This window comes from Podarcis muralis, chromosome 1 (genome assembly GCF_964188315.1).
Source record: "Podarcis muralis chromosome 1, rPodMur119.hap1.1, whole genome shotgun sequence".
In the NCBI taxonomy this organism is placed as follows: Eukaryota; Metazoa; Chordata; class Lepidosauria; order Squamata; family Lacertidae; genus Podarcis; species Podarcis muralis.
In genome coordinates this window covers 73,181,318-73,208,436 of record NC_135655.1, presented here as the reverse complement: position 1 = coordinate 73,208,436, position 27,119 = coordinate 73,181,318, and the positions used below count along the sequence as shown (strand labels likewise).

General features: G+C 44.2%; 1 protein-coding gene across 3 annotated transcripts in view; it reads left to right on the top strand.

The window, feature by feature from the left end:
* Positions 1 to 27,119, top strand: part of KCNQ1 (potassium voltage-gated channel subfamily Q member 1) — a 282,535-nt gene that overhangs the window by 224,560 nt on the left and 30,856 nt on the right. The window lies entirely within an intron of this gene.

Here is a 27,119-nt window from a genome sequence, read left to right as displayed (position 1 = left end):
CATTTCAGCTCGCAAAAGGAATGATCTCCCCTCTCCTCCCCCTGTGTGTTCTTCTAGGGATTATCCAGACTCCCCTCCTGAGCTGATTTTGGAGGAGGGGGGCACATGGCGGGGAAAGTCCCATTGTGCTGGTAGGATTCATTGCCCTGGCTCCTGCTGGCACACCTACTTCGTTGAATCTGGCCCTTGGTCTCTGTCAACCAACCTTTCTCTCCTTTATTCTCCTTAAATCATGTCATTTAGATTCTGTGCCCAGTGTAAGTAAACCCAAACAGACTCCTTCCATCCTCCTGCATAGCAACTGAGATGGACCTGTTTTGGGGGTGGTCTGGCAGGAAGTTGGGAGGTGGGAAGCCAGAGCTCAGCTTCATTCGTATCACCTGCATGACGCAGAGCAGCCAGTGGGAGCTAGACTTAATCTTGTCTTTTAAGGGTGGAAGAGCCACCTGTCTGGGCAGTTGCTAACTGGCACAACCCCTTCCTATTCACTGCCATACTAACCAGTTCACACTCCTTAGATTCTTATTGGTTGTGGGAAGAAAGTACTTTGTCCTTTTACTCTATGCTGCTACATACTGTTCATTACATGGGGCTTCCCCAACTTCCAGATGTGCTGGGACTCCCGCTCCCATCAGGAGAACTGCATTACAGCAGCTGGCTCTTTGAACAATGCCAGGGCTCAAGCCAGGGCTTGAGATGGGGCAGGAGAAGTATGATTTGTCACTAACACCGGGGAAGGGAAATCAGAAAGAAATCAGAGCACTTTTATCCCACTGCAGAGCATATCTTAATAAAACTGTGGTTCTTTTTTTGCCATCATGAAATTATCTTGCCTCTACATTCTGGTGTCTACGAGCAAACAGATCTCATCCTCCCCTACAGGCCAGCTGAGGGTCATTCACATGAAAATAGCACTTGTGGCAGCCAGCCAGTAACTCCCCCTCCCCCAGCACTTGGCAGTTCCCTTGGGTTTTGGTGGCATGCCAAAGTGGCAGCTCCTGCTTAATGGAGAACTAATCAGACAAAGCCCCGTATCACAGGCAGGTAGTTATCAGAAGCTAAAGAAAAAGGTGTCCACAGCCCCACAATGCTATAAATTGCCATGATACTGTACAGGACTTTGGGTTGGGTGAGGAAGAGGTTGTTCTTAGGAACGCTCCTAATAGAAAACTTAATTCCTGCAAGGGCACACAGCACCAGTATCTGCTGATTTTTGACCTGCCCACACAGTAACTAATGATATACAGTCAGTCTCCATCTTGGTTTTGCTTAGAAACTGTTGTGAGGCTATACTGGGCCACAGTCCAGATTCCAGTAAAGTGAGGGGTAGGGGGAGAGACGTACCCACAAGAGAAATCTGCTGTAGGTTCATCTGAGAGGATTTGAATGGGCAGCATTGAATGGCCTGTCAAGAAAACTGAATGGGAAATTCCTGCAGAAAGCTAAATTTGTTCTCTGGCTTACTACAGTTATGTATTTCAGCTCTGTTAGTCCAAAGTACTTCTTAGACTTTTATTTTTTTAAATTACAACTACAGGTTCGAGAATGTTTCCCAGGATGTAGAATGGCTATCAATGGACCCGATTCAAAGCCCACTAAAGTTCATTAAAGTAACATTCATTTAACTTTAATGGGGTTTCCATTGACTACAGTGGGATAAAATATCAGAATGGCACAGTTTGTATGATATTTATCTGTTGTTTTTCATTCTCATGAGAATATTATACACTTTGATGTCACAGACTAAATAAAGGCTGCCAAAAAGAGCTGGTAACTAAGAAGTGCTTTTATGCTGTAGTAAGCAAATACTAAGAGCGTGTTTAGCCTTTTTTATTTTTTTATTTTATTCTGGGAATGACTCCAAGTAGATGTCATGGGGTAAATGCACAAACAGTACTGACTGGAAAAAAACAGGCTTTTGTTTCATTAACAAGCTCGGCTTCAGAACAATGGCTACAGACTCCCAATTTTCCTTACATCTGACAAAATAAAGGGGCAAAAGTTTCATTTTAAGGCTGTGCTAATTTAAACAATAGAAGTCAGCCTTGTTAGCAAAACATATTTGTTGGAAACACACTTTAAGTAGAGTTGTCGATTAGTATTGGAACTCTAATTGAACAAACTTCGTAATCATACTAAGTTACTGTTTTCTCTTTTTTGTGTGGGCATCAGTGTAAATTCAATAGCACTTTGTCTTAAAATACTCTATGGAGAGAAGAGCGCGTATTTTGTTAATGAATGTAAGGCTTTAATGTAGTCAGCAAATCTTGATGGAGAAAAAGGCTACTGGTGGCAGGTATTTGATATGCAGTTCAAAGCATGCTGAACAAGGAAAACTCAATAAACTGAGTGAGGCAGACTCAGAGTAAATGCGTTTAGTACTGGGCTGTACGACTCTCTTATACATAAATGAGTTTAAATGTCTGTAGCAGCCCCTGTAGAAAAGTGTCACAAGGAAGCATCTTCCCTGCACCCCATAACTTACTCTCCTTCTTTTAACCTCTACTGCTTGGCAACCACCTAAGTGCCCTCTTGCCCAGAGAAGCTCTTTTGGCCCTGTGGTGCAGAGGTGCATGTCAAAGGCAGGAGAGGGGTCTCATTGTCATATCCGCTTGTATCCCATCCTAGTTATCAATGACTATCCACAAGTGAAAGAGAATTGCGTGAGAACTCTAGTATTTAATGGTTTTTGAGATTCCCCCCCAAATGCCACAAAAACTTAGTACAAGCAAGGGAAAACAAAGAATAGCTACATCTATGAGTTTCCTCTGTTCTTGAGGACAGTCAACATCACCCACATCCACAACATTCACAATATAGAGTCTTAATCTCTCTCTCTCTCTCTCTCTCTCTCTCTCTCTCTCACACACACACACACACACACACACACACTACACCAAGGTACTTAGTTTTCACTTGGGTCTTGGCTTTCATAAATTCTGCAGCTGGGTTTGATGTGTGGGTAACAGAGGCGTGGGTTGTTGGTTGTTCTCTCTTTAAACCAGGGTGGAAAAGTTTGTTTGGTGTTTTCAGCCTGTGCACTACATACCTTCATGGGCAGCCTTTGGAGAGCTGCGTTCCTGGGGTTGGGTGGAACCAGAGGCAAAAGTGGGTGAAGTAATGTACGCGAACCTCTTACCTTTTTACAGTAGGCTACATGCCAACCATGGAAAAGTCAGAGGTTTCTGCGTGCGCGCACACAGTACACATTCCACGCCCAGACCCTCCAAGTGTTCCATTTTCCAGGGACAGCCCCAGATTTACAGAAGAAATCTTGGTTTCTGATTTGATCCTGGAATGTCCCACTTTTCCTTAGGACACCCCCATTTTCGTCAGAGAAATGTTGGAGGGTATGCACTCCATCCAGGCAAGTGAGAGGCATTATCTCAGGTCAAGGACACATTCCAAGCAGAAGCACTTGAGGAGAGTATGGAGTTGGGCCAGTGATTGGTATGGTCTGGAAGAGGGCCTTGCCCTTGGGAGAGAGTCCTGAGAGCCAGATAGGGAGGTACGGTGGGCCACATTTGGGTTCAGGGCCTGAGGTGCCCCGCCCCTGCTATAATCATTTAAAAGGTGGCAGAATTTCACAGATCTGGACAACTAGGAATTTAACAGTGTTTTCAAGAGAACTGGCCTTTTGGCAGAGGAGAAATCCCATCCGGTTTCTCTTCATTGTATTGCTTCTGCCAGAAAACAATGTTGTTGTTGTTTTGTAGATGAAGCTGGTCTCTCAGTAAGTATAACTCCAGTACTTCGCGGCAGCAATCAAGTGAATGGTTCCAACCAAAAACACTCTCAGTAAAATAAGTGACAAATGCCTTATGGTTGGTGTTTGTTAAAACAGGAAAGACTATAATTAAGGGATCAGTTTGCTAATATATTGTAAGCTGAATTTTGATCTATATTTCCTTTCCTAAATGTTCTAAAATTGGAAAGTAATATCAATGGAAAATTGTAACTGAATGATTTGTTTTTATTGCTCATTTATAGTTAATTTCCTGTACTGGTAGTACAGGGAAAATGATTTAACTGAGAGTCTAGTGTGAATTCTTTACAAGAAACCAAAAGATAAATAGCGGCTGACTCCCTGTTGCCTGAAGCTTTGAGAGTACAGATGTAGCTGTTTTAATAAAATGTTTGAAATCTTCTCGTGCTCCAGAAAGGCAAGCATGAGAACTATGTCTTCTGCAGTGCCATTTGTTTTATGTATACCGTATCTAAGGGAGTGGATTATTTATACAGTTATCCTATAATACACATGATTAAAATAGGGATTATGCCTCCTCTTCCCAGCCCCCTGCTTGTTAACTTCTACATGAAGCCACTGAGCGAGGTCAACTGGGGATTTGAGTAAGCAATATGCTGATGATACCAAGTCTACTTCGCCTTTGCATTGGATCCAGGTGCTGCAATGAATGTGCTAAATTAGTATTTGGCATCATTAATGTTCTGTTTATGGGCCAAACAAGTGAAGCTCAATCCATCTAACATAGAGACAGTTTTGGTAGGAAGATCATCTGTCTGGTAAGGTAGTCTTAAGTCTGTTCTGGACAGGGTTGCAGTCATGGTAAAAAAAAAAAAGGAAGTTCATCGCCTGGGAGTGCTCCAGTTTTGTTTCTAGATGTCCAAGTAGTGTTCATGACACAGAACATTTTCCACCAGTTAAAGCTGCTATGACAGATAGTTTGGCCACCATGTGCCGCACTCTGTGAACCTCCAGATTACTACAATGTATAACAATATGTGTGACTGTCTCAGAAGACTAATCAGAAGCTGAGGTTAGCTCAAAAGATGGCTGCTAACTGGGCTGGGCCACTGCATTGGTTCTTGCTGCATTTCCATGTCCAACTGAAGGTGCTGATGCTTGCCTTGAAAACCTCTCATGGCTGGGAGACCTATTACAGTGTATTTTTATGCATGGTTTTAACTCCTGGTTGTATGTCTTACGTTGTTGCTTTTATGAAGCTGTAATTTTAAATGTCCCTGTGGTGGGATACAAGTATATTAATAAAGTAAATAATAAAACACAGCATGATCCTGCCCATACAGCCAGGTCAACTTCAGAGACCCTCACCACCTGAGGTGAAGTGGGGGGCAAGTGGAAAGAGGGTCTTCTCAAACATCTGCCTTTCCCATAGAATGCTCTATCCAAAGAGTTCACCTGGTGCCTACTTTATCTTCCTTTTGCTAACAGGTGAAGCTGTTTTTATTTTCCATGAGGCTGAATTGTTAACATGGAGTGGGATCTGTTTTAATTGCTCTCCTGAGTCTGCTCTTATTTTTGTTGCTTTTAGATTGACTCTTCCCACCCCCACTGCTGTGGAAATGCTTTTAAAATGAATATTGTTATATCAATTTATAAAGCAGACTTAGCTCAAACTTATTTTAAGTTTTATCAACGCATCCCTAACCTACAAGTCTGCCATTATCCCCTTTCCTCAACCTCCTACTCCCCCATTCTTATACAAGCTATCTCATTACAGAGTTAGCTCTTGCTTCAGGCCATAATACTATGTAGAATTATCTGGAGATCCGATTACTTCTGTATACTGTCATTTTTCCGAACCAGAACTCTCTCATATGATGCCAGTGTCAAGAAGTAATATTGGACAAGCTTCAGCTTTTAAAAATATTTTCCACGTAGAAAATTCTCTGCAGTGCCAGCAGAGGGCTGTGGATTTTGTGAAATTGGGAGAAACAATGCAATCAAAGAGAGAGATAAGGAAAGTGCTTGTTGCCCGTTCCTTTCCTTTGCAGTACAGGAGTTTACTTAGTTCTGCATCCTTTGTCATAACAGAGTTGCTGTATTTCAATAACGATGACTCAAATGATTTTTAGAAAATGTTTCCTTTTGTTAACTTATATTTTGTTCCCTTTTTACAGCCAATCTGATTCACCTTCTTTATGGTTGTGATAAAAATTTAAAAACAAAGAGTTATCCCTGCAGCAGCATGGAATACCGCAAAAGTACAAACTGTCTGATGCTCTCCTAAGCATTTATTCACACAGTATGCAGCACGTGCATTTCAAGCTAACATTTAAATATGCTGCCTTGGTTCAGGAAGGTGCTTGAAGATGTATTTAAATCTGAGTTTAAGTCCTGTACTGCAAGTTTGAGTTTACTTTGCAAGGCAGTTAAAATGAACTGGACTAGGGGCTCCCATTCACAAAGGGAATATTGCCGTGGTTTGAACTAGAGTGGCCATGAGTCCTACTTTGCAGAGGGCAGCCCTCTGTTATGAAGGCATCCTCTATTAAAAGGGCTGACTGCTCCAAGTCTGATTTAACAAGAAAAAGCCTTGAAGTTGCCTGTCACCATTAGCAGCACCCAGTCAGCAGACTGAGCAAGCAGGCAGGTCACCTGATGTCTTCCCCACAGTGGTGAGATGTGTCATGTTTCTACTTAAATTATAGTATTTATAAATTTGCGCCTATACATATCAAGTACTATTTTCAAATTGGTGTCTCCTTTTGTTCTCTTTCTTGGTGGTGAAAACCATCATTTCTGTTAATGCATATACAGTGGTGCCTCGCAAGACGAAATTAATTCGTTCCGCAAGTCTCTTCGTCTTGCGGTTTTTTCGTCTTGCGATGCACGGTTTCCCATAGGAATGCATTGAAAATCAATTAATGCGTTCCTAGGGAAACCGCCTTCAGACCAGGTCCGGGGACAGTCTGTCCCCCGACCTCTTCTGAAGGCTGGGGGGGGGGGGACAAGGGCTTTTCTTCCCACTGCCAGCCTTCAGAAGGCTGTTCTGAAGGCTGGCGGTGGGAAGAAAAGCCCTTCTTCCCACCTCCCGCCCCGCAAGCTCCGGGGACAGGAGGGCTTTGCTGCCGACCGCCAGCATTTTAAAAGCCCCTGCTGTCCCGGGGCGATTTTAAAATGCTGGCGGGCGGGAGCGAAGTCTCCGCTGCCCCGAGGAGATTTTAAAATGCTGGGGGTCGGCAGCGAACGCTTCGCTCCCGCCCGCCAGCATTTTAAGATCGCCCGGGGCAGCGGAGAAGTCTCCGCTGTCCCGGGAAGGCAGGCGGGGGGAGCAAAGACTTTTGCCCCCGCCTGCCTTCAGAAGAGGTCCAGGACCTCGTTCCGATGCCCGGCGGCGGGGTGAGAGGTTCCCGCCCCCCCGCCCCGCTTCGGGGCAGCGTTCCGAAGCGGGGCGGCTGGGGCAGGTGTTCCCGCCCCCCCGCCCCGCTTCGGGGCAGCGTTCCGAAGCGGGGCGGCTGGGGCAGGTGTTCCCGCCCCCCCGCCCCGCTTCGGGGCAGCGTTCCGAAGCGGGGCGGCTGGGGCAGGTGTTCCCGCCCCCCCGCCCCGCTTCAGGGCAGCGTTCCGAAGCGGGGCGGCTGGGGCAGGTGTTCCCGCCCCCCCGCCCCGCTTCGGGGCAGCGTTCCGAAGCGGGGCGGCTGGGGCAGGTGTTCCCGCCCCCCCGTCCCGCTTCGGGGCAGCGTTCCGAAGCGGGGCGGCTGGGGCAGGTGTTCCCGCCCCCCCCCCGCTTCGGAGCAGCGTTCCGAAACGGGGCGGCTGGGGCAGGTGTTCCCTCCCCCCCGCCCGGCTTCGGAGCACCAGGAGAAGCGATCTCCCCGCAGCCCCTTGCTTCAAAAGAGGTCCGGGGGCAGCGCGAAGCGCTTCCCGCTGTCCCCGGACCTCTTTTGAATCAAGGGGCGGTGGGGAGAAGCGATCTCCCCGCAGCCCCTTGCTTCAAAAGAGGTCCGGGGGCAGCGGGAAGCGCTTCCCGCTGTCCCCGGACCTGGGGCTGCGGGGAGAAGATCGCTTCTCCCCGCCGCCCCTTGCTTCAAAAGAGAAGACCCGCTGTCCCCTGGGCAAGCTTCGTTTTGCGAAGCAAGCCCATAGGGAAATTCGTCTTGCGAGGCAACTCGAAAACGAAAAAACCTTTCGTTTTGCGAGTTTTTCGTCTCGCGAGGCGTTCGTCTTGCGGGGTACCACTGTAACTGTCCACCTTCATCTGGACTTCCACCAGCTGCCTAGGGGATGATTTCATGCTGTACACATTTAGTAACCACACAGCAAGTATGTGGCAAAAACACAATCAGACGGCAGTGCTAGTTGCAAATGTTTACAGTGCAGACTTCTTACTCAAACATCATGTTATGTGGTTAGTGGACACACATGGCATTAAATCATCCTAAATTAGAGAGATCGGAGAATTCCTAAATCTTGGAAAAGTTATTTTATTTAATGGATTCGTTCTGCAGTCCAGAAGTGCAGAATACTTCACATGTTGCTGGTCCAACAATCCACACAGCTGATGGTGAAAACTTGTGAGTCTAATGCATTCCTCTTGACCAGTGTCCTTTGATGAGCACAGGAAGTGGCTCAAGGAGAGAGGCCCTTGCACTCTCCTCTTCCACATTTATGCAAACGTGCTCAAGTGAGAAGTTCAGGAGCTGCTGACCAGATGTGCCCTTAGCATCCTTTCATTTCCCATTTGACAATTGGGGTTAATAATTGTAATTTCCTATCTCAAAGAAGGGGATGTGAAGAAGAAACCCTGAAAGAAAATAAGATACTCAGAGCAGAGTACATTCTGCCTAGTGAGCTCCTTCTGTCAGGGGCAACTTTTGTGAAACATCTGAGGATTGAATTGAGCGTCTGCAGTATAACTAGACAAGCAACAGACCCTATCTAAATGAAAGAAGCTATTATAGTTCATGGATTGTGTCCTATGGCAGCTAGCGATGAACACTCTTCCCCTGGATTACATTGGAGTACCTCAAAAATGTCAAGCTATTTTCCGCAATATTGGGAAATAGTCCAACTTATTTTTGATCCTATCTGAATTTGGCGGCTCCACCTCCATGAGCACCCAAACCCACCTGAGCAGCCTCTTTCTCCCAACACACAGGCCAGTTCCCGAAAGCTCTTCACCATTCTATTCAATCCCATCTGTTCAGCTGGTATGGCCAGTGATAGCTCCCTGACAGCAAGCCCTTCTCTCTCCAGTTCCAGGCCAGAAGGACACAAACAACTCTTGGGAAATGTAGTTTTCCACATGGCTACTGCCACCACAGAAGTACTTAGCAAAAACTTTATTTCCCTGGGTCTATTTGCAGCCTGGCACCAAAGATGTGAGGTGGGAGGCTGTCCCACTTGATAAGTAGAAGGGATTCTTCTCTGGCTCAGGTAAAAATCCAAGTTCAGCAGGTGGGGGAATCAAGAGTCATAATACATTATACAGTGGTACCTCAGGTTACATACGCTTCAGGTTACATACGCTTCAGGTTACACACTCCGCTAACCCAGAAATAGTGCTTCAGGTTAAGAACTTTGCTTCAGGATAAGAACAGAAATATGGCTCCGGCGGGACGGCAGCAGCAGGAGGCCCTATTATCTAAAGTGGTGCTTCAGGTTAAGAACAGTTTCAGGTTAAGAACGGACCTCTGGAACGAATTAAGTACTTATTAGACTGACAATAGAGGTCATGTGATGCATATGTATCTACACTGCTGGTTTTCCCGTGTTTCCTTAGTATTTGAAATGTGCTACAGTATATATCATAGGGACGCAGGTGGCGCTGTGGGTTAAAGCCTCAGCACCTAGGACTTGCCGATCGAAAGGTCGGCGGTTCGAATCCCTGCGGCGGGGTGCGCTCCCGTTGCTCGGTCCCAGCGCCTGCCAACCTAGCAGTTCGAAAGCACCCCCAGGTGCAAGTAGATAAATAGGGACCGCTTACTGGCGGGAAGGTAAACAGCGTTTCCGTGTGCTGCGCTGGCTCGCCAGATGCAGCTTGTCACGCTGGCCACGTGACCCGGAAGTGTCTGCGGACAGCGCTGGCCCCCGGCCTCTTAAGTGAGATGGGCGCTCAACCCTAGAGTCTGTCAAGACTGGCCCGTACGGACAGGGGTACCTTTACCTTTACCTTACAGTATATATCTTACATGTGAAATATTCTGTGTTCTGCACCATCCAGCATCTAACCACAATGGTAAATTACACACAGATACACACATCAGATTTGGACACAAAATCAGTACACTTGGAGGTAATGCAAATGCCACAGTTAGACAATGCCTCTGTTGGAGCTCTCATTCAAGTTGAATGTTAAGCAAAACCAAAAGGTTAGAAAAGTTGAGGTAACATCTGCAATTTGTAACAATCTATCTTAAGATGGTTACAAACAGAGTGCAGGGATGGTTTTTACTGCAGGTAATAATGTGCAGTGTTTCAGTATAAAACAGGAACCATCTATCCTGCTACCATTCTTCCTCTTTTTACTTGAGAAAGCAAATGTTTACATTGTTATTAGACAGTTTATAGCCTCCCTCTGTCAATTGCATATCATCTTCCCTTGTATTATCAGATTTAGGCATTAGCATAGGTGCTGGACAAAATTTTATCAGAAGCCTGATGCTGGCTATAGGCTGCCAGTTGTCTATCTCTGCCCTAAGGAGTAAGTTTTTCTCTGAAAAGAATAGAAGAAAGATTTTTGCATCAAAACAGTTCTTTCGTATGGCAAGTAAAGATTGTTATTACTTTTACTTTTCATTTTTTGTACAGTAAATCAGCCTGATTCAATAAGATTTTATGCATATACAGTAAAATACTGAGCAAAGGAGATGGTATCTGTGAGTTACTGAGAATGAACAAATTTATTCCAGCAGCAAATGAATGATCAAATGTCAGTAACAACTTTTTCTAACTTTTTCTTACGAAATAGGTTAATTTTGCCATCTAACCAAATGGCCAACATTTAACAGTAAAAACGCATTGATTTTTTTCATTTAGCTGCTAATTCAGTTCATGCAATATTTAAGATATTTTGTATTAGTTCAGAATCTTCAGGCTCAGCCATGTAGTGTTGATTTGATTCATGGGTGACACAGAGTCCATCATAAATCATCTTGTCAAGGATACAGTTTGTCAACACTAATAATGTAATCCTTAAAGTAGGGTTACCCCGGGGACAGTCCCCGGATTTGCAAACAAGTCCCTGGACAAATTCCGTCCCCAGAATGTACCCGGATTTCATCTAATGTCCCCGGGAAACTCAGCGGCGGCAGTCTCAGCAGCCTGGAGCAGTTGGCTCTGGCTGGCTTCAGGAGCTGCTCAGAAGTCCCCATATGATGGTGGTGCAGGGGCTCTAAGATGCAGCTTCCAGGCTGCCTCCACCTTCCTTGACCCCAGCAACTAAGCTGTGAAGGGAGGCTTCATGCTGCGTATTGGAGCAGCCTCCCAACTCCTACTTCTGTGCAAGCAGGAGCGGGGTGGGGATCTCTCAGTTATGCAACAGGAAGCCTCCCTTCCCAGCTGAGAGATCCCTGCCCCCTCCTGCTTGCATGCAAGTAGGAATGGGATTGGGGCTGCTCCGATGGGAACGGAGGCATCGCACTGCCTGAGCTTCGCTGCCGCTGCTGCTCTCAACCCTTCTTCTCCGCCTTCCATGCCTGACCCACCGTGCACCGCTTCCCCACCACCACTGAAGAACTAACAACTCAGGGGTTGCCCAGGCTCATGGAGAAAGGAGATAGAAGCCTAGGAGGAAGGGGAAACGTGGCGGTTGAGGTCAAGGCGGCGGCCGCCCCTCTGCCACCGCCTTCGCTGCAGCATCAACGTCCCAAACGTGTAGTATGCATGTATGTATGTATATAATCAATTCATTCATTCATTGAAAAAAATCTGGTAACATTACCTTAAAGTGAAAATTCTGCTATTTGGATTTTTTAAAGATATATAGCTTTCAGGTGCAAACACAAGCTGTTTTAATAATTAATAATGGGTTAATAAAGAATAGCATGTGCAAGTAACTGTTACATAGGGTTGCCATATTTCAAAAAGTAAAAACCAGGACACCCTGGCACTCGATTTTTCAATTGACTTTCCTAAGATCCAGGACAAAACACCGCCTTTCAGAAATTCCCATCGTACATCAATTCCACCTTTGAAATCCCGGTAATGGCAGCCCTACTGTTCAACAGATGACACTAAAATTTAAATGTGGCATTCTTAGGAAAGAGCATATCCTTTACATCAGGGATGGGGAACCTGTGTGGTCCTCCAGATGTTGGACTGCAACAAACCAGACTCCTCCTGAGCTTTCTCAAGGTGTGGTTCTGAACCCTAGTGCTGCTCAGAAAGAGCCAGTTGGTATGCTGCCTTCCTCAAACTAGTGTCCTCTAGACATTTGGTGCTACCACCTGCCATCCCTGACCACTGTCAATGCTAGCTGAGGCTGATGGAAGGGCCACAGGTTCCCTATCATGCTTTACATGCCTGCATAAGGTCCCACTGGCATTTTCAGTTAAAGGAGCCTAGATATCAAGGTTGAGGAAGAAATCTTCTTCAGAAGTTGAACAGAAGCAGCCACTCAGAGTAGATAATACTAGGCTAGATGAACCAATTATCTGATGACACTTCATGCAAGCATTATCACAGTAACCCTAGACCAGCCTTTCTCAGCCTTGGGTCCCCAGGTGTTGTTGGACTTACAGCTCCCATCATTTATAGCCAGCCTGGCCAGTAGTCAGGGATGATGGGAGTTGTAGTCCTGTTAGCTAGGGATGATGGGAGTTGTAGTCCCAAAACATCTGTAGGGCTGAGTTTGCCTATGCCTCGTCTAGACCTTCCTCCAGGCTTGTGCTGACACTTGGCATTTCCAAGCAAACATTCTTCCCTCTGCACCAGGATAGCCACGTAGAGATGATTTGAGTGTGAGTTAACCCACAGAACTCTGCACCTTGGAGTGCCTGTAGTATTACTTTATAGAAGTATCAATTCTATCCTCTTTTACCATGCAATAGTGGTGGAAGTTACACCAAGTGTAAATAAGAACAGAATCTGGCTCTCTAAACTTTTCTCTAGCAGATAAATAGAGTCAATATATAGTAACTGATCTTGCGATAACATTTTGTGGATAGGAATTAATTTCTATTATTCTTTCTAACAACGTACGGAATCTAATTTTCTTTGCCCTGTAAGAATGATACCAACATATATAAACACAACAGGGCTTGGTGTGCCACAGTTTAATCCAAAGCTGGCTGAAACAATGGAAATATCTTTCTGAGTACATTGCGGGTTAAATCCAATATAGTTAAAAACATCTGAGTGTAACCGCAAATATGCTGGTATTCAGTTGTGCTATGAAAACAGTTTTATGTCAAATTCAAGTGGGACTAATACAGTAAACTCCCAGCACTGTTAACCCTTCTTAAGGTTGTCCTCAAGAAGCCTGAAGCTGGATTTAAGAAAAAAATCACTATATTTAATTATTTACAGCTATTTAAAATACTAAAACAAGTTAACTCTTATTAATAGCCTGCTTCACTTTTATACCACGGTTTTTAGCCAGGCATTAGGTGGGCTATAAAATATTCTAACTGCATGCTAGCCCAACAACACCTCACATTTGGTTCCCAATTGTACTTACTTAACTGAGAATCGTGTGTGTGTGTGTGTGTGTGTGTATCAAGAGTAGTTGAAATATATAGGAACATCTATATATTTCTGCTAGACTGAAACTATTTCTGTATCAGGGTTAATGTACGTATAAAAGCTTAACAGCTGGAGGAGGTGCAATGCCACTTCACCTATTGAAGTCCTACCTATCAGGTTTTCAAGTTATGGTCCTGCATCTGTTGCCGTGCTCTGAAAGCACATGGTTCTTTACTCCCCAAAAGGACAGAAAATAAGCTTCATGGAATTGGGAAGAATATTTTTGTCGTGTAACAGAAAGAAATTCTGCAGATGATACAGCACATTGAATTTTAATGTAGGAACATAGGAAGCAGACTTACACCGAATCAGACTATTGGTCTGTCTAACTCAATGTTGTCTACGCTTGGTTGGAGCTCTCCAAAGCAATGCCAGGGCTCCTTCTCTATCCAGCCTGAAGATGCCTGATATTTAACCTGATACCTTTTGCATGCAAAACATATTCTCTACCACTGAGCTACAGTCTGAAAGAAAGTCATATTGCATTCTCAGTTCTTTGCTTATGGATGCAGAACAGGGGGCTTTCTAGTTTCTATTGAGGTCACATGGTCCACAGTTGGGTTGTTGCTTTGTTCTTAAGCTGAAGGAAAACAGGTTGAATACATTCCTTGCCTCTTTTGATTTTCTCTCTGGAGTGTGGGTGGCTAGGTGGGAGTTTTATTTTTGTAAAACTCTAGTTAGTTGATGAACTCACATGGCAGAGGACAGATTTCCCCTCTTGGATAATGACTTTAATTCACTCCAGCTCAACGTCCAGTGGGTGTAGACTTCCCTCTCCCGTACTGTTCCTCCTTTTACACATCTGCTGACCTTAAGCTAATTACCTTTGTGCTCAGCACAGCAGCCAAAAGATAAGAGTGAGGAAGTGTTTTATATCCCTTATTCCTTTCCCAGATATCTAGACCTTGCTTTTTGACAAATGGAGATCCATACTCTTGTTCCATGCTCCTACACCCCCTCCCCCAAATGGTAGGGAATTCTAGGGGCAGCTTTTTAGTTTAGTTTCTTGGGGGGGGGGGGATACTGGAGCCTTAAGTTGTGTTGGTAATATCTACATCACTTGTAAATAATGTGCAAGTTGGGCAAGATGAGATATACTGCTGTTCATCAACAAAAGCAACTGCACCTTTTTTTCTTTAAGCTCCTCAAGAGCCAGTGTGGTGTAGTGGTTAAGAGTGATAGTCTCGTAATCTGGGGAACCAGGTTTGCGTTTCTGCTCCTCCACATGCAGCTGCTGGGTGACCTTGGGCCAGTCACACTTCTCTGAAGTCTCTCAGCCCCACTCACCTCACAGAGTGTTTGTTGTGGGGGAGGAAGGGAAAGGAAAATGTTAGCCGCTTTGAGACTCCTTCAGGTAGTGATAAAGCGGGATATCAAATCCAAACTCCTCTTCTTCTTCTTCTTCTTCTTCTTCTTCTTCTTCTTCTTCTTCTTCTTCTTCTTCTCCTTCTCCTCCTTCTCCCCAAACTGCTTCTTGCAGGATAGCTGCAAGAAAATAAATCAGTTCTCTTTCTCTCTCTCTCTTCAAACTCAAGAAGCATCATTTTTCTTCTCTTGCCTCATGGCCCAGAACCCTCACTGGTTTCCTCACACACCCTACAGGTAGGTGTGACTTCAATTTCTGAAGCTAGGAAACTCCGATGGAAACCGATTCCTGCTAAGCTAGAGTCCTTACATAAGAGCTTAGAGGGAGGGACATCTCTTTCTTCTGCACAAAGGACCATGAACTGATGGCACTATACTGTATCCCCTCCTCTGCTGAATGAAGGAAGTATGGTTGCTTTATATAAAAAGAACTGGGCCATGCTGGCGAAAAGAAAGAATGAGAGCAGTAGTGAATGCTTTGCTGGCCAAGTACGTCTAATACAAGTTTGCCTAGAAGCACTTTCCCCAAAAGTAGATGAAGCTTGTGCTCAGAATTTGCATTGACCCATGCTTGGATTTCAATACAGTTAAAGGAATGGATTTGCAGGCTGTTTATAGTTCCCTTGTGGCCAACCTCCTGATTTCAACTCGGAGAGCAGTCGAGTTCTCTGCAGATATTAAATTAGTCTAGTAAACTGTTATTTCACAATGTCTACTGACACAATGCAGCACTATGAGTGGAATTTCTACACTCCTGCATGCTTGTTGTTTGGCAGGCTGCAATGGAAAACAAGGAGCAATTATGTACAGACAACTGTATTGTGGGGGGGGGGAGGGAACGGAGGACAGTGGAGTTTTTTTTAAAAAAATAGTGCATGCCAGATTTTACAAGAAAACCTTCCCTCCCCCCTCCCACCCCCACACTCTCTCTTCTCCCTCCTTCTCCTGGAATAAATTCAGCCCATACTAATACCTAATATGAAACCACAGCTCTAGATCTTCATCTTCACAGCCAGCTGGAAGTGACCAAAACAACATCTGCTGCATGTAGAATTTGAAAGTGTTTTCTCACTTGGTCAAATAATTCTCCTAAATCAGAGAGCCGTAACTCAACTTGAGTACAGTTATTGTTTTCAAGCCATCTTAAGTGAATAAACTGGGCAGTTAGCTTGTTTAATTTGGTACTTCAGTATAATGTTATGGTAGTTCATTATTCCTATGCTAGTTCTGACAAATGTATGCATTTTGATGCAATTTCTTTTGTGGCTTCTGGATGGCCCTTTCCCTTTCTAAAGATGTAAAATATCAGAAAGTCCAGAGCGTTTCTTTGGGACGGCTCTCCTAGCTATCAAGTGGCTGAAGAATCCACCCGTAGTAGTTGGAATAGGGGAGATAAGGACTGTGACTTGAAAACCCAGGTTGCATGGGAGGAGGAGATAGGACATGGACCTTTTTCTGTCACTTTTCCTAGGCCATGGCGAGGATTTGTGGGCTTTCATCTCTGACTAGCTTCAGGTGTAAGAGCCCAGTAATGGTATGTTTGACCAGGGTTCATCATTTCTGTCCCTGCTCATTCACTGCCAAGGCTCAGCTTTCATATTTCCTGTTGTGTCATGCCGCACTTTAAAAAAATAATTTTATCTCTTATAGAACCTGACTAAAATCTCCTGTGTGTTCCTAGGCAGCATGTATTGCCAATGGTAGGTTGCTGGGGGGGGGGGGGCAGAGCAAGCACTCTCTGTACATAGAAGCGTAGTAGCCTTGCTGCCTTTTTTGCCTCTTAGCACTAATGCTTCAAGTTCAAGGCTAAAGATAAAAGAGAGAGGCTAATCTTATAGCCTTAATTATCAAAAAGAAGGCTGAACTGACATCATTCCAGACTGTTTATGGGATTGCTTCTAAATTACAAAGGGAGCATCTTTATGGGTTGAGGAGCAGGAAAATGTTGTTCTTATCTTCTCCGTGGTAATCTTGTTTATTCTCCCTGAAGAAGCAGTAATAATAAACGGGGAACCTGGCAGACTCACAGCTTCTCTGTTGGTGATGGTTTTGGTCAATTTTATTTCTCAGTGGGAGACTCCATGTTCTACATCGGGCAATTCCATGTTCTGGATCATAATTGCTGAAACGATGGCAGCACGGAAAGTGCGATGTCTTCGTTGCTTTGATGAAAGAAGCCAGCAGTGCTGATCATTAGCTGTTCAAGCATTGTTGGCACGAACTTCATGGATCTGAGTCAAGGCTGCCTGTCATCCTGATAAGTAGAGAAAAATCTTTGGCAACTGATTTTTTGTTGTGGTTGTTTTTTAAAAAAAAGAAAAGGGGGAAAATTCTGATTAGAGGAACCATACAATTGTACATATAAGTAAAAGCAATAGGAGCTGATTTATTGACATCTGATAGTCCTTTGAAGGGCCCTGTTTAAACTAATGAAGTTAATCACATTTCATATGGTTTCTAGTAGCAGCAGCAGATGAGCATTAGCCCCTGAAAGCAACAAATATTTGTGTAAAATTGTGGCTCTTCCATTGGGGGTTTTCTGCATGTTCTGCTAAAGGGCAGTGACAGTTCTCTAGTGCTGCCTCCATCTCTGAAAGGCTACATCATCTCAGATGCTGTTTTTCAGAGTCTACAGGAGGGTAGGATGTAGTTTGTGGTTTCCAAGTCACTGTAAGATACACTCTTCATTCATATTAGGGCTTTATCTGGAAGTGAGTCAGGATAGAATGCTGAGCAATTGTTAGCAACCACAATCTGTTTACTTCCTCCTCTCTCCTCTCTTCAACCAAGCGGTTTACTGTAGTCATTGTACCAAACAAGCTAGCTGCTAATTGTGTAGCCAGGCTGAAACAGTAGGATATGGCAGACCCACATCTCTCAGTAAGGGTAGGGGGTTTACAACATCGTACAGTGGTGCCCCGCAAGATGAATGCCTCGCAAGACGAAAAACTCGTTTTGAGTCGTTCCGCAAGACGAATTTCCCTATGGGCTTGCTTCGCAAGACGAAACGTCTTGCGAGTTCTTGTGAGTTTGTTTCCTTTTTCTTAAAGCCGCTAATAGCCGCTAAGCCGTTAATAGCCGCTAAGCCGCTAATAGCCGCTAAGCCGCTAATATCTGTGCTTCACAAGACGAAAAAACCGCAAGACGAAGAGACCCGCGGAACGGATTAATTTCGTCTTGCGAGGCACCACTGTATAGTGGTGCCAGGAACTGGATAGAGACTGGAAGAGAGATTCTGGTGGGCATTGCACTATAAATTACTTCTTCTGAGTACCTGCATCAGGCACTGTTTTCTGATGTTATCAAAGGGGAAAGAAAATTTAAGTGAAGTACTCATAGCTGCGATGCAGTTTTTTTAAGGTTTGTGCTTATCTTACTTTCAAGGTGACCAAGGGGTCTTCAAGGGCACTTTCCTTCCTTTCAACAAAGTATGTTTTCATTGGTGTGCGCATTGGAGACATACTCCCCAGTAACTCAGAGCAGGGCTTTTCATGTACCTAACCTCTTCTGGGGGAAAGGGGGAACCCTGCCACCCTCACAACAGAAAGGTAAGCTCATACCCACCAAATTATAAATTGCCATGGAAACAAGGCAGAAAAAAATGGAATCATAGGTTTCAGCATAGCACCAATGAGAACTAGGACGTCTCAACTAATTTTCATATTCATCTTCCCTGAAGCCAGCAAGGAAAGGTAGAGGCAAAGATGCTCCATGTGTTGTGAAGACTGGCCAATAAACGTTCTGCAAACCTACTTGTCCTTGCCACCTACCTGAGCCCCCTTCCCTGTGAGGTAGGAAGAGAGGGAGAGAGGGAGGGAGAAAACACACTATGCCACTCTGAAATAACAAACCCTTCACACAGATGCTTACTGAGACCTCAGATGCTTTCCACGGTGAGGTGGAGGGCATTTTTCTTTTTAAAAGCTTTCATTCTGCAATCTTTATGAGAGCCATTTCAAATTTGAGAAAGTGGGCAGGGGTTTCAGAAAAGGATGGACTCAAGGAATGGCGGCAGAGAACACCATGGCTGCTACAATTAGAAAAGCAAGAGGTTTGAAGAAGCTGGAGCCCTGTGGTGGGCGACTGGGTGGTGGGTTGAAGCAAGGATGCATACAATGTCAAACCCAATCATGGAAAAGTAGTACAGAAGCAATGGGGATAGGGGTGTGCGCTTCCATTTCCGCAACCACACTTAACGTGTTCTGGAGCAAAACATGGAGCAAATATTGCACAAAGAATGGCACACTGTTTAAAATTATGTACTCACAAGAAAGATGCTTGTGGGATACTCATCACAGAATAGTATGGACCAGCATCCAAAATGTATGGGGCTGTACTCAGTGATAGAGCACATGCTTGTCATACAAAAGTTACCAGCTAGTCCACAGCACCTGCAGTTAAGGCATTTGAGATAGCAGGACAGGGAAGTGTCTCTTCCTGAAATCTCAGAGAGCTGCTACCAGTCAGAGCAGGCAGCACTAAACTAGGTAGACCAGTGGCCTGATGGTATTAAACAGCTTCAGATGTATATGCAGATTAACAGGGAACAGTTTTCTCCTGCATTTAAATGAGGTGACATTTAAAGTGGGGAAAGCATAATGCGTGAACAGTGGTAATGTATGTTAACTGAAAGTGGGATGGGGGACAGATTCCTTAGTGGTGGTTGTAGAATTTTTTAATGTATGTGTAGTTTCATCCTCAGAGTTGCATACTGCTTTCAAATAACCTGGTGGTGTTTTCTGTTCAGAGCTACATCCTATAATTGTTTGTGCTGTTGCTTCCTAGTCATAGAATCAGTAAAATAACTTCTTGCTGCCTTGTACGTGTAGGGTTTAAGTAAAGGAAAACAACTCGTGTAAAATCTAATTGTTACATACAGCTCTGATTGGGACTGAAATATGTTGGCTAATATGTTAAGCATGAGCGAAAGGTCAGCAGGTGAACCATATTGTAAACATACATGCCAGCATGAGGGCAGGGTTGAAGATAAAATTAGAAACATGTGCTGTTCCATTTCTCATAAGGTTTTAAGGTCACAACCCTGGTGTCTCCAAGTCCCACAGCAGGGGGAGAAATATAGTAATGTTGTATGCCATGAAGCGAGATGAGCACTTATAAATTTGGTAAGGGACATTCAATTCCGAAGAATAATGTTTTCAGCTGAAGAGAAAGAAGTTTCTTTTAAGGACATCTGTTTCTTATCAAATTAAACTGCTTTTGAGTCAGGCCTTAACACAATGCATGGAAATACAGTTGGAACTTAAAGTGAACTGTAACTGATCCATCAAACTGAAGGATCAGCACAAAATCACCAAATATGATATCTGGGTCAAGTAATTAAAGTCATCTGATAAAAGCTTGCAAAAGCTTCCCTCTCGTTTTACCCTTTTCTTGTCCCCCGCCCAAAACCCTCTGCAAAGGGGCTGTATGAAAGATATTTTAACTAGATATTGTTGTCCCCAAAAGAGATCTGGCAGCTAAAAGTTTCTAAGATACCTAGAGCCTGCTCCCCGCCCTTCCCCCCACAACCAGCCCTTGCTGGCTTTTAAAAAATGCTTCTTTCACCAGTGTGATTTATAGGGCCGTTGCACTTTGTGTGTCTTGGAAGGGGGAGTATAAACTTGGCCCCTGAACCTGCAATCAGATTTGCAATCCGATCCTTAACTCAAGTAGTGTCCCTTTGAATTCCGGTTCAGGGACTTCAGACAGTGTTTTGAAAGAAATTGTACTTTGAACTGCCCTCACATGTGTTTGTTGATGGGTAAATAAGCTAAGGCTTGAGGTATTTAGGGGTGTTTATCACATGGAAATTTATTGTTCCTAAGGCTGAAACTAGTCACAGGAAAGATGCAGAAAAGAGCAACCGACTGACTGGTCCACACACCCTGGCTGCTGCATCCATCCCACTTATGTGCTGTAAGAGGCCTGTCCTGTTTCCTGAATGAGCAGGCGATGGAGGAACCAGAAACCCTGATCTCAGGAAGCTCCAAGCCCCTCATGGTCCTATCCAATGAGCAGCATTAAGGATAATATTATTTATTTATTTATTTATTTATTTATTTATTTATTTATTTATACCCCGCCCATGTGGCTGAGTTTCCCTAGCCACTCTGGGTGGCTGCCAATCGAGTGTTAAAAACAATACAGCATTAAATATTAAAAACTTCCCTAAACAGGGCTGCCTTCAGATGTCTTTTAAAGATGATAGATGCTTATTTCCTTTACACCTGAAGGGAGGGCGTTCCACAGGGCGGGCGCCACTACCGAGAAGGCCCTCTGTCTGATTCTCTGTAACCTCACTTCTCACAATGAGGGAACCGCCCGCCAGAAGGCCCTCGGCGCAGGATCTCAGTGTCCGCGCTGAACGATGGGGGTGGAGACGCTCCTTCAGGTATACAGGACCGGGGCCGTTTAGGGCTTTAAAGGTCAGCACCAACACTTTGAATTGTGCTCAGAAACGTACTGTAGTGGGGGGATCCTGACAGGGAAAGCTGTAGGTATAGGGTCCCAAACCAGTCACTCCAGCAAGACCTCTGTGCCTTGGACAGTGAACCAACAGCAGGGTTAGTAGGTGCAAAACCCCTTCCGGTAACAGTTCTATGGCAAGGACATTGCCTTTTTCATCACTTTTCTGTCACTGAGCTAGCAAGGATACAGGAGCCTGCCTGGACTCAATAGGTTTGACAAACCACAAACAACAGGCTGTTTAAACAACAGCAGAAGTTGGAGTGCAGCAGGGGTGGAGCAACACTGAGAGAAAAATGGCAGCTTTAGAAAGTGGCAGGACTTTGAAAAACACAATGTTCCCTTCTCAGTGTCCCTTCCTTCTTGCTCCCATGCAATGGCAATTGCTGTTGGGCAACCTGCCTTCTCTATTGCTCCCTTCCCTAGGATTGTGATGCCTCCAATGAATGGGGGCTGTGTGATGACACTCTTACATCTTATTATATGTAATGCATATCCCTCTGCTGCTTTTGGTCAAAGAGCTCTTGTTTTTGCAAACTTTAAAAGCACTACAGTAGCCTGTGATGAGAGGGTCAATTCCCGCCGCATACCAATTTTCCAAAAACATTGCTCATGTGGCTGGTCTCAAGTTGGGATTTTCTAGTTCATGGCAGAGAAGGCGAAATTTTGCAGGAGTTAGTCACTCTTGACATTCCACTGTACATATAAGCTGATCCGCTTGCATGAGCAGTTTGTTTTTTTCTTTCGGGAGAAGAGGGGAAGATATGAAATTTTGCGTCTAGCATATCGTTAGAATGAACTCAGATACAATAGTTGGGGCTGGGTATGGAGACAGTGGGTAATAACGCCTCTATCATCATTCCACCTACAATTAGTGTAAAACATTGTCATCTGTGCCTGACCACACTGATGAAGCTTTTGGGGCTTCCACTCATTTCAGTGGTTTGTTTGATGAAAGCGTTGCTGATTCATCTACTTTAGAATAACTCTTAACAGTATGTCAGCAGACTTCCGATGTCGTACGCTCTTGATCTTGGCATAAAACCTTACTTTATAGATCTGGCTGTGCAGTCTGGTTCCTTCCATGTAAAACACCACTGAAATTCAGCCCCCGACTATTTTATTTCCCTAGGCCAGTGGCTCTTAACCCTTTTTAATGTCATGGACCCCTTTGAATTCCCCAGAATTCTTTTTCCACAAAGACAATTTTGAAAGTACCAGGGTTAAAATCTAAGCATTTTTTTAAAAATTGTGCCCAGTTCACAGACACCTCCCCCCCCCCAAAAAGCCCATCCATGCTGCTAGGGTTAGACCAAAGATTAAGAACCCCTGCCTAAAGCAGATTAAGAAGGTGACATTTATAACATCCCATTATTAAAGAAATGGGAGTGCCTGATCACCTCATCTGTCTCCTGAGAAATCTCTACGTTAGAACTGGATATGGAACAACTGATTGGTTCAAAATTGGGGAAGGAGTAGGGCAAAGCTATATATGTCTCCCTGCTTATTTAACTTATATGCAAAATTCATCATGCGAAAGGCTGGACTGGGTGAATCCCAAGCAGGAATTAAGATTGCTGGAAGAAATATCAACAACTTCAGATATGCAGATGACACAACTTTGATGGCAGAAAGTGAGGAGGAATTAAATAACCTCTTAAGGAGGGTGAAAGACGAGAGCACAAAATATGGTCTGAAGCTCAACATCAAAAAAACTAAGATCATGAACACTGGTCCCATCACCTCCTGGCAAATAGAAGGGGGAGAAATGGAAGCAGTGAGAGATTTTACTTTCTTGGGCTCCATGATCACTGCAGATGGTGACAGCAGTCAAGAAATTAATAGTCACCTGCTTCTTGGGAGAAAAGTGATGACAAACCTAGACAGCATCTTAAAAAGCAGAGACATCACCTTGCCGACAAACGTCTGTATAGTTAAAGCTATGGTTTTCCCAGTAGTGATGTATGGAAGTGAGAGCTGGACCGTAAAAAAGGCTGGTCGCCAAAGAATTGATGCTTTTGAATTTTGGTGCTGAAGGGAACTCTTGAGAGTCCCATGGACTGCAAGAAGATCAAACCTATCCATTCTGAAGGAAATCAGCCCTGAGTGCTCACTGGAAAGACAGATCCTGAAGCTGAGGCTCCAATACTTTGGCCACCTCATGAGAAGAGAAGACTCCCTGGAAAAGACCCTGATGTTGGGAAAGATGGAGGGCACAAGGAGAAGGGGAAGACAGAGGACGAGATGGTTGGACAGTGTTCTTGAAGCTACTAGCATGAGTTTGACCAAACTACAGGAGGCAATGGAAGACAGAAGTGCCTGGCGTGCTCTGGTCCATAGGGTCACGAAGAGTCGGACATGACTAAACAACAACAACAATTCTAGTCTCTTGTTGGCTAAGAGATCACCTGACAAAGTATGAACATGTTTGTAAGCCAATTTATTATCATTAATCATCAGTACTGTATCTTTTATTAATCATCAGTACTGTATCGTTTATGTAGATGATATTAGCAGTTATAGAAAATGGAAGTAACACATATTTATTTTGCATAATATACATTACATCAATTACATTATTTCTGTGGCAGATCAGATAGTGACAAATGTCCGACAACGCTGGTTTTATGCTTTCCCGTTCTTGTAACTCTTAAGAACTCTTAAAATCTCTTATTGATTGTGGGGGAGGGAAAGCATAATTCATGAACAAGCTTTTCCCAAAACCCTTGGCATGTTTGGGAAACCATCCAAGTCATGTTTTAGGTTCCATTTTAACTATAAAATCATGCTTGCAGAAAGACCACACACGCGCACACACAGAGAACTTTCAAAGGGGTGGAGGTGGGTGTCTATCCTTTGATCTTGTTTTAATATGTGAAAGCAAAAGCTAGCCACAGTTGCGAAAAGGGGTGAAACAAAAAAGGCCTTCCCACAGGAATAAGGCAGCTCTGTGTTCTTGGGCCCCACCCTGACCATTTTTAGACCAATTTGAAAGCCAACTCAAACTACACACTGATTCAAAATCAGACCGCAAAGTGGCTGCTGGCACTTTACATGGCTGTATATTTAGGTGCCACCCACCAGAGATGGAGACCCCACAAAGCCAAGCCTGTATTATTATCATAATTTATTTTAAATTTATTACTGCTTCTGGCATGTCACAGAGGTACTTGAAACACAATTAGCAGGTTGAAAGGCAAATGGAATTCAGATTGAAAAGCGTCCTTTGGAGAGTCCCACATTTCTCTGTAGTTAAAAGTTACGACAAAGCTTTCCGTTGTAAGTTCGATTTCCCCTTCATCCTCACTCCTCTAAACCCCACTCACAGGAACCAGTTCAAATAGTCTCTCAGGCACAGTTCCCGTGTGCTTCCCAGACCTGTGAGTAAGTGAACCCAGTAAGGCAGCTTTTGCCACCCGCTTCCAGATGTTTGGGAGTACAACTTGCATCAGCCCAGTCAGCATGGCTAAGTCCAAAGCATCTGTCGGGCACCAAGTTGGTGAAGACTATGCTGAAGCAATCATGGTTCTTCATTCAGGAACTCACTTTCATCCCCCACACTGACCAAAGCATAGCTTTCCTTGATATCTTCTTTTGTAGCATCCCCAGCATACATGCTACTATCAACATCCTGGAGGCTCCTGATGCTCACTAGTGGTTTTTGGTCCACTGTTTGCATGAATTACTGGCATAACTTCATTTTGTAGTGAATCATACCACATTGTAGGTGCTGAGAAAACAGAAAGTCCCCCAGTGTCTTGATCCTGAAATACCATGTTTCACGTGCAAGCTTAACTTCCTTCATGACTACGATGAACCTTCTTCATTCCTACTTTAGCAGTGTGGCACAAAACAATAACCCTGCCATGCATAAATACATCCTTGCGCTTTCGTGTGAGCCCCCAATGGAAAGATGTTGCTGTTCTTTCCATAGATAAACAGTCCTTTCAGTGCGCTTGTACGAGATGGAATTGTAGCTCCAAGTGCAAAACAATATGGTTTATGATGACTCAGAGCCACAGTTCTGCACACAGCTAAGTGTACCTAAGGGCCAATCTACATGTTCCATTATTGTTTCCCCCTGCAAATTTCTCAATGCAAAGCTGCTTTAAGTGACCCCCTGTACTCCACCCCACAGATGAAAAAGCCCACAGCTTGGGAGTGACTTTGCGTAGACAAATGGCAGAAAGAGAGAAGTTTAAACAGTTATCCCCTCCCAATTTCAGCTTTCTGTGGCTGTGTACAGGATGCACTTCTACTTACTCTGTATCCAGTTCACTCCCACCACTGGTTTTGGAAGCAGTATACCCCCTCATTAGCCCCCATACATTTCTATCCTGTATCTATCCTGTTGTTTCTGCTTTTCATGCTGGTAATGTGGTGTACACAGCCTGTTACTGGTTTGCAGAAAGGAAGGATCTCAAATTGTGCATCCACATGCTGAGCTAAGCCATAGTCTCTTGTCTGAACCTGGGCTGGTGAGTTAGCTCTCCTAGAAGAGCCACAAGCTGCAAACCATAAGACAAACATTGACTACAGCTTGTGGCTTGTCAGAAAAGAGCTAAATCACAAGCCGGGGTTCAGATGATATGCTAAACTAAATATTGGCTCAGCCTGGCGCAGCAGCGGAATGACTGGGGAGGAGAAAAACATCCATGATTTGCTCTTGGGGAATTTGCATGTTTGCATGTTCACACTAAGCCATGGTTTGGTTTAGTGTTACACGTGAATTGCGCCTGTGTTTCTTCCTTGGTGGTTTATCTAGCCAATTCAAACTTGTGTCTTTGGCTGTCACTGTATTTTACTGAATCAAAGCCAGTTTGCTTGCTTAAGAGCATGATACCATGTAGTTCATTGATTTGAAATGAAAGTGAAGTGATAAGCAGGACAACACCAGAGAAATCCCACTGGGTGCTTAGCAGACAGGTGTCCTCTGGGAGAACGAAATGTTCGGTAAACTTGTGAAATCTCTTGTGCTAGTGTTTAGCAAGAAGTATATTACTAATAGCTCCAGTTGTCTGCAGGTGGAAAGCCTTGAACAAGTGAGCAATTGTAAGGAGGGTTTTTCGGAATAGCGGAGATTGTTGATGTATCTAGCCATAAAATCTTTCCATATTCATGTTTGTTTTTTGGCTGAAAAAGTGAAACAGTGGTCTGGCTGCTAGTACAAAGTGTTCTCTCTCTGTTCCCTTCCTGACTTCCTGTACTTCCATGGCTCAAAAGGGAGGGAGGAGTCAGAATATGAGTTGAATCAAATGCAGGTGGAGGGCTTGCACGAAGTAGCCAAGACAAACAACACACATTTCTCTGCTATCAACCTCTTGAATCTTGGCCTACTTTTGAGGCCATTGTCAGAATGTACTGGCCCTTTTGCTGCGATACTTTAACGTGCAGTGCTGCGTGTGGAAACGAAGTCTTCTGTTCCAGAAAGGGGATTAGCATTGTTACTGCTTTTCAAAAGTTTCCCCCAAAATGATGTTTTTGTCATCTTCGCAAAGAAAATGTGCATAGTATCTTGTAATGCAATGATCCGTGCAAAAGACTGGCAACCAACCCAGGCAAAAATTAACTAGCTTCCAGCTCTGTTATAAACCCTAAAAACTCCATCCAAACTTGTGGAAAGTTTCATTATGGTTCACCAACGTCTCAAGCAAACCTGGGCTTGGTTCCATTCAGGCCTTGAAATGATTTCTGATTTTTACATTGGAACAAGGTGAAATCCAGTTTCCAGATGAATTTTTTGCTTTGAACCGATGGGTCTAACCCAAGATTCTGACTGGAAAAAATAAATGGCAGGGTTTTCTTTCATTCTTTTTTTCAAAGATCTGACCCCCAGCCAAGG